The sequence below is a fragment of the Mirounga leonina genome, unplaced genomic scaffold, assembly GCF_011800145.1.
Source record: "Mirounga leonina isolate KUSES-001 unplaced genomic scaffold, KU_Mleo_1.0 Mir_200, whole genome shotgun sequence".
Lineage (NCBI taxonomy): Eukaryota > Metazoa > Chordata > Mammalia > Carnivora > Phocidae > Mirounga > Mirounga leonina.
In genome coordinates this window covers 6,981,447-6,990,463 of record NW_023270503.1, presented here as the reverse complement: position 1 = coordinate 6,990,463, position 9,017 = coordinate 6,981,447, and positions in this window count along the sequence as shown.

Here is a 9,017-nt window from a genome sequence, read left to right as displayed (position 1 = left end):
CTTAAGACCTTTCCCTTAAGGCTGTTGCTAACTGGGTACTCACCTCAATCATGGCACCTGGCAGAGGGTGCTGGTTCAAGTCCCAGTCCTGCTACTTAGCTGGTCTGAGACTGGTGATTCAAACTCCTTTAGTGGCAGTTCTGGTATATTTATAATGGGGACTACGCCTCTTGGTTATGAGAATTAAATGATATGGAAAAAGGACTTTGGAAAAAGCTCCATAATGTATGTTAATTTTTCCACCTTTTTTATTAAACGCTCCCTTGACCCCCTGTGCCAACAGGCTCTCATTTATTCACTTAACAAATCTCATTTCATTCACTTAACAGATATCTGAGTGTTCGCTATGTGCCAGGTCCTACGGTGCTAGGAGCTGAGAGTGAACCAGTGATGAAAATTCTGCCCCCTCAGAGCTAACAGAGGGGAGACTAGCAAAATTAATTAGATAAAAGAGTACAGTATGTAAGATGATGATAAGAGCTATAGAGAAGAGCAAAGCAAGGATTCAGGAAATGCCTATATGAGCAGACACTGAAGTTTTTAAAATGGGGTGGAAGGGAAGATCTTACTGAGGTGACATTTGAGTAGGACCCTGAAGGAGGTGAGGGAAAAGGTATGTGGACATATGGGAGATAAGCATTTCTGGCAGAGTTAAAAGCAAGTGCAAAAACCCTGGGGTAGAAGCATGGCTCATATATTGCAGAGCAGATGGAGAGGAGTGAGGGAAGGAGATAAAGTCAGAGAGGTAATGGATGAAGTCAGGTTAAGTCATGTAGGACCTTGTCAGTCATTTTAAAAACTATGACTTCTTATCTGAATAAGATGGGAAGCCACTGGAAAGTTCTGAGCCAAGGGGTAGCATGTTAACATTTTAACATGTTGACAAAAGCCTGAAGACAGGCAAAGGTAGAAGCAGGGAAGCTTTGAAGATATAAAAAAGACCAAAATTGAATGTGTAGAGACTAAAAATCCCAGGCATGTCTAGATGAATAATACACTGGATAAAATTAACAGAAGGAAAAGAAAAGATTAGTGAACTTGAAGACACAGTAATAGGATCTACTAAAATTAGATACATAGAGAGAAAAAGGACTAAAAAATTAATGGAGTATCAGTGAGCAGTGGGATAACATCAAGCAGCCTAATATGTTTATGCTAATGTGTGTTTGAAGTCCCAGGAAAAGCAGGGAGCAGAAAAAAATATTTGAAGGAATAATGGTCATCAATTTGATGAAATCTATAAATGTACAGACACAAGAAACTCAATGAACCCCAAGTGCAAGAAATATGAAGAAAATACGCAAAAGCACTTCCTAATCAAATTGATTAAAACCAGTGATAGGGCGCCTGGGTGGCTCAGTTGGTTAAGCGACTGCCTTCGGCTCAGGTCATGATCCTGGAGTCCCTGGATCGAGTCCCGCATCAGGCTCCCTGCTCGGCAGGGAGTCTGCTTCTCCCTCTGACCCTCCCCTCTCTCATGTGCTCTCTCTCTCATTCTCTCTCTCTCAAATAAATAAAATAAATAAAAATTTAAAAAAAATAAATTAAAAAAAAAAAACAAAACCAGTGATAACGAGAAAAGTCATAAAAGCAGCCTGAGGGAAAAGACACATTATACACATGGAAACAAAGATAAGATGACAGCATATTTATTGCCACCCACAACGCAAGCCAGAAGGCAGTGGAGCAAGATCTTTAAAACGCTGACAGAAAAATACTGTGACCCTGGAATTCTTTACCCAGTGGAAATGTCTTTTAAAAATGAAGGTGAAATAAAGACTGTTCAGACATAAAAGCTGAAAGAATTCACCACGAGCAGACTTGCACTATAGGATATATGTTAAAAGAAGACCTTCAAGCAGAAGGAAAATGATATCAAATAGAAATCTGGCTCTATACAGAGTTACAAAGAACACCAGAAAAAAATAGATGGGTACTGAATTATGTTATTTATTTATTTTTTTATTTAAATGTCTTTAAGAGGGTCACCTGGGCTGGCTCAGTCGGTGGAGCATGTGACTCTTGGTCTCGGGGTTGTGAGCTCAGGCCCCCACATTGGGTGTGGAGATTACTTAAAAATAAAATATGTTTTGGGGCGCCTGGGTGGCTCAGTTGGTTAAGCGACTGCCTTCGGCTCAGGTCATGATCCTGGAGTCCCGGGATCGAGTCCCGCATCGGGCTCCCTGCTCGGCAGGGAGTCTGCTTCTCCCTCTGACCCTCCTCCCTCTCATGCTCTCTGTCTCTCATTCTCTCTGTCTCAAATAAATAAATAAAATCTTAAAAAAAAAATAAAAAAATAAAATAAAATATGTTTTAAATAAATAAATAAATGTCTTTAAGAGATAATCAATTTCTTTTTTTTTAAGATTTATTCAGTCATTTGAGAGAGAAAGACAGCGAGGTGGGGAGGGGCGGAGGGAGGGGGAGAGAGAAACCTCAACAGACTCTGCGCTGAGCATGGAGCGCAACATGGGGCTTGATCTCACAACCCTAAGATCTCAACCCGAGCCAAAACCAAAAGTCTGACACCCAAACAACTGTGCCACCCATGTGCCCCACAGATAATCAATTTCTTTTCTAAGATTTTATTTATTTATTTGAGGGAGAGCATGAGCAGGGGAAGGGGCATAGGGAGAGGGAGAAGCAGACTCCCCGCTGAGCAGGGAGCCTGTCCTAGGGCTCAATCCCAGGAACCCGGGATCATGACCTGAGCTGAAGGCAGATGCTTAACTGACTGAGCCACCCAGGTGCCCTGATAATCAATTTCTTAAAGCAAAAATAGTAATACTGAATCATGGGTTTATAACACATGCGAAAATAAAATATGTGACAACAGTATCCCTAAGGCCAGGACAGGAGAAACGGAAGTATACAGTTACAAGGGGTTTTTTTTTGTTTCTTTTTTTTAGTATTGAAGTATAATTAACAGTGTTTTATTAGTTTCAGGTGTACAACATTCAACAATTCTGTACATTACTCAGTGCTCACCATGGTAAGTGCAGTCATCATCTGTCACGTTGTTTCTACAATCTTATTCACTATATTCCCTATGCTGTATTTATCATCGCTGCAACTTATTTATACCAGGAAGTTAGTACTTCTTAATCCCCTTTAACTATTTCATCCACAAGATTTTATTTATTTATTTATTTATTTTTAAAGATTTTATTTATTTATTTGACAGAGAGAGATAGCGAGAGAGGGAACACAAGCAGGGGGAGGGGGAGTGGGAGAGGGAGAAGCAGGCTTCCTGCTGAGCAAGGAGCCTGATGTGGGGCTCGATCCCAGGACCCCGGGATCATGACCTGAGCTGAAGCAGACGCTTAATGACTGAGCCACCCAGGCGCCCCTCATCCACAAGATTTTAATAGAGTATGTAAAGTGGTATAATATGACTTGAAGGTAGACGGAGATAAGCTAAAGATATATACTATAAATTCTAAAGCAAGCACTAAAGTTATTGCTAAATTGGATAAAAAAATCACTATCTAATTATAGGCTATCTACAAGAAACTTACTTTAAATAAAAGATAGGTTACAAGTAAATACTGATTCTGCACAATTTTTCCAGATAACTTAAGAGGAGGGAACGCTCTTCAACTAATTCTATGAGGCCAGCAGTACCCAGACACCAAAACCAAAAAAAGACATTATAAGGAAAGGAAATAACACACCCATATCCATTACGAACATAGACTCAAACCTTTTTACAATTTTGGCAAATCAACTGCAACATATATATAAAGGACAATACACCATGACCAAATGAGGTTAATCTTAGGAATGCAAAGTTGGTTTAACATTTGAAAATCAATATAATTTACCACATTAACAGACCCCCCCAAAACAAAACAAAAAACCCAAACAACAACAACACAACGATAATCTCAATTGATGCAGAAAATCATCTGACAAAATTCAACATCTCTTCATGATAAAAACACTTGGGGTGGTTTCTATGTTGAGAACAGACTGAAGATGAGCAAAGGAAGAAGCAGGGAAACCATTTAGAAGTCTATTACAACAATCCCAGCTGGAGAAAGACCAGGGTGATAATCTAATCACAGAGGTAGTGAGAAGTGGTGGTCAGACTCTGGTTATTCTGAAGGTAGTCCAAACAGGATTTGCTAATGGGATGGGTAAGGAGTAAGAGAAAGAAAGGAACCAAGAAGGATGACTCCAAGATTTTTGGTCTGATCAACAGGAAGGATAAACTTGCAGTGAACAGTGATGGGGAAGATGGTGGGGCTTGGTGGTTTTGGTAGGACAAATCAAAAGTTTTATTTTGGATGTGGTAAGTTTGAGATGTATGTTCAAATCCATATTAAGATGTCTACTAGGCAGTAGACCTATAAATCCAGAGACAGAGATCACATATGGGCTCCAAATTTGGGAGTCTTCAGCATATGATTGGTGTTTAAATTCAGTAGAGCAGATGAAATCACCAAAAGTCTGAGAAAAGATAGAAAAAAATGTCAAGGCCTGTGGCCCGTTATTTTTAAAGATTTTATTTATTTATTTGAGAGAGACAGGAAGAGAGGGCACAAGCAGGGGGAGGGGCAAAGGGAGAGGGAGAAGCAGACTCCCCACTGAGCAGGGAGCCTGACCCCAGAACCCTGGATCATGACCTGAGCTTGAGGCAGATGCTTAACCAACTGAGCCACCCAGGCGCCCCAGGCTGTGGCCCTTTTATTAAAAGATCTGCTAAAGGAGGAAAGTCCAGCAAAGGAGATTCATGAAGAATGGTGAATGAAGCAGAAAGAAAACCAGGAAAGTGTGGAAGCCAAGAAAAGATTCAAGAAGGAAGAAAATATTGTGTCAAATGCTGCTGATGAGTATAAGATGATGGCTGAGAATGGACCATTGAACTGGCAATGTGGAGGTCACTGGAAATCTTGTCAAGAGCAGTTTCAGCATAATAGCACAGGCAAAAAGCCTGATTAGAGCGGGTTCAAGACAAACTAGGAAACCAATCCTTCACAAAGTGTTCCGAAAAATAATACAGGAGGGAACACTTTCCAAATTATTCTATGAGGCCAGTATTACTCTGGTACTAAAACCAGACAAAGACATTGTAAGAAAACTACTGATCAATAATGCTTTATGCTATAGATACAAACACCCTCAACAAAATACTAGCAAACTGAATCCATCCTAAAGTCCTTTTTATATACAAATCTCACCAGAAACAAGTGGGATTTATCCCAGAATTGCAAGATTGATTCAACCTACAAAAACAATGTAACACATCATATTAATAGAATAAAGGATAAAAACCTTTTTAGGATAAAGAGATCATTTAATAGATAAGAAAAAAGCACTTGACAAAACCCAACACCTTTTCATAATGAAAACACTCAACAAGCAAGAATAGAAGGGAATTTACCTAATCTGATAAAGGACATCTATAAAGAACCCATAGCTAACAACTTACTTAATGCTGAAAGGATGGAATATTTTCCCCCTAAGGCCAGGAATAAGACAAAGATGTCCATTCTCATCACTTTTATTTAATATTGTACTGGGGTTCTAGCCAGGACAATTAAGAAAGAAAAATAAATGGAAGAAATCTAGGTTGAAAAGGAAGAAGTAAAACTATCTCTATACACAGATGACATGATCTTATATATAGAAGATCTTAAGGAACACACACACACACTATTAGAGCTAATAGGATATAAGATTAACATATAAAAATCAATTGCATGTCTATACATTATAGTGAATGGTCTGAAAATGAAATTAAGAAAACAATTCCCAGGGGCACCTGGCTGGCTCAGTTGGTGGAGCATGAAACTCTTGATCTCAGGGTTGTGAGTTCAAGCCCCACATTGAGTGTAGAGTTTACTTAAAAAGAAAATTAAAAAAAAAAAAAAAAGAAAACGATTTACAATAGCATCAAAAAGAGTAAAATACTTAGGAATAAATTTAACCAAGGAGGTAAAAGACCTGTACACTAAAAAGTACAAAACATTGTTTTGGTGTTTCGTTTTTTTTTTTAAGATTTTATTTATTTATTTGAGAGAGAGAGAGAGCACAGAGGGAGAGGGAGAAGCAGACTCCCTGCAAAGCAGAGAGCCTGACTGGGGCTCGATCCCAGGACCCTGAGATCATGACCTGAGCTGAAGGCAGACACCTAACCAATTGAGCCACCCAGGTGCCCCAGTACAAAATATTGTTAAAGAAACTAAAGAGGACCTAAATAAATGGAAAGACATCCCATGTTCATTGATTACAAGACTTAGCATTATTGAGATGACAATACTCCCAAGTTGATAAACATATTTAATGCCATCCATAACAAAATCCCAGCTGGCCTTCTCCCAACTCTCACCCCCCAGAATATGACATGCTGATCCTAAAATTCATATGGAAATGCAAAGGATCAGAATAGCCAAAATAATCTTGGGAAAAAAAAAAGAACAAAGTTGGAGGACTCACACTTCCAGATTTCAAAACTTACTGTGTGCTACAGTAATAAAGACTGTGGGGTACTGGCATAAGGATAAACATATAGATCAATAAAATAGAATTGAAAAATAAACCCTTACATTTATGGCCAATTGATTTTTGACAAGGATGCCAAGACTATTCAGTAGGGGAAAGATAGTCTTTTCAACAAATGGTGCTGTGACAACTGAATATCCACTTGCAAAAGAATATAGTTGGCCCCCTAGCTCACAGAACTTATAAAATTAACTCAAAATGGACCAAAGACCTAAATGTAAGAGCTAAAACTCTTAGAAAAAAAAACACAGATGTAAATCTTGGTGACTTTGAGTTAGGCAATGGTTATCTTTTTTTTTTTAAGATTTTTTATTTATTTGACAGAGAGAGACACAGCGAGAGAGGGAACACAAGCTGAGCAGGGAGCCCAATGCAGGACTTGATCCCAGGACCCTGGGACCATGACCCAAGCTGAAGGCAGACGCTTAACGACTGAGCCACCCAGGCGCCCCAGGCAATGGTTATCTTGATAGGATATGATACCAAAAGCATAAGCAACAATAGAAAAAAAAATAGATTAAAAACTTAAATGCTGGGGCACCTGGCTGGCTCTGTCAGTAGAGCATGTGATTCTTGATCTCAAGGTCTTGAGTTTGAGCCCCATATTGAACATAGAGATTACTTAAAAAGAGAAATATATGCTTCAAAATTTACTATCAAGAAAATGAGGGGCACCTGGGTGGCTCAGTTGGTTACGCGGCTGCCTTCGGCTCGGGTCATGATCCTGGGGTCCTGGGATCGAACCCCATGTCCGGCTCCCTGCTCGGCGGAGAGCCTGCTTCTTCCTCTCCCTCTGCCTACCACTCTGCCTACTCGTGCTCTCTCTCTATCTCTCTGTCAAATAAATAAATAAAATCTTTAAAAAAAAAAAAGAAAAGAAAAGAAAATGAAAAGACAATTCACAGAATGGTAGAGAATACTTGAAAATCATATATGTGATAAAGGACTAGTATCAGAATATGTAACAAACACTTATAACTTAATAAAAAGATAGTTTTTAAATAGGCAAAGGATTCAAATAGACAAATCTCTAAAGTGGACATACACATGACCAATAAGCACCTGAAAAGATGCTTAACGTCCCTAGCCAATAGGGAAATGCAAATCAAGAACACTTCATACTTACTGGGATGGCTATGGTAAAAAAGATGGACAATCACAAGTGTGAACAGTGGGAAAGAATGGTGAGAATGTAAAATGTTGCAGCCACTTTGGAAAATAGTCTGGCAGTTACTCAGAATGTTAAACATGAGTTAAACCATGACCCAGCAATTCCAATCTTAGATATATACTCAAGAACATTGAAAACATATGTCTACCCAAAAACTTGTATACAAATGTTCACAGTAGTATTATTTGTAATAACCAAAAGGTGGAAATAACCCCCAAATCCATCAATTGATGAATGGATAAACGAAATGCGGTATATCCATGCAATGGAATATTATTTGGCCATAAAAAGGAATGAAATACTGATATATACTATAACATGGATATACCTTGAAATCACACTAAATGAAAGAAGCTAGACACAGAAGGTCACATACTGTATGATTCCATCTATATGAAAGATCCAGACTAGGCAAATTCATGGAGACAGAAAGTAGATTAGCGTTTCCCAGGGGCTGGGGGGCAGTGACTGCTAATGTGTATGGGGTTTCTTTTTGGGGTGACAAAATGCTCTCAAGTTAGGTCATAGTGACAGTTTTACAATTTTGTGAATCTATTAGACACCACCGATATATATTAGGATCATACACTTTAAACCGGTAAATTTTATGGTGTGTGAATTACATCTCAAGGTTTTTTTTTTTAAAGATTGTTTATTTATTTATTTGACAGAGGGAGGGAGTGTGCAAGCAGGGGTAGGAGCGAGGGAGAGGGACTAGCAGACTCCACACTGAGCGCAGAACCCAACATGGGGCTTGATCTCACTACCCTGAGACCATGACCTGAGCTGAAATCAAGAGTCAGATGCTCAACTGACTGAGCCACCCAAGCGCCCCTATCTCTGGTTTTAAAAAGAGAATAGGAGATATGAGAGAAACTGTCAAGCAATAAAGGGAAACAGAGGAATGGGGACAAGAAGATAATGTTTCCAGATGGCAGAAATAACAATATGTTTGTATAGAGAGATGCAGGAGGAAAAAAGGTTGATAATGAAGGAGGGAGGGGGTGAAAGGGGAGAGTAGAGAAAGAGGGAAAGAGAACTGCTGGAGTAGATGAGAGGGGCTGGAATCCAGCGCTGAAGTAATGGGCTGCCGTGTGGACAGTTTATCTGTAGTAAGAGAAAAGAGAGAGCACAACAGATACATACAAATGCAGGTAGGTGGGTATCGGTGGTGTGGGAGCTTGAGGAATTTCTCTTCCAAGTGCCCTCCTTCAGAGAGCTCAGTCTGTTTTCCTTAAACCTCTTGCTTATAGCCTCCTGTCTCAACACATGCCTTCAAAGAAAGCAAACTGGCTTCAAAGAAAATAAACAAGCAAGCAAGCACATTAATTCCCTCCCC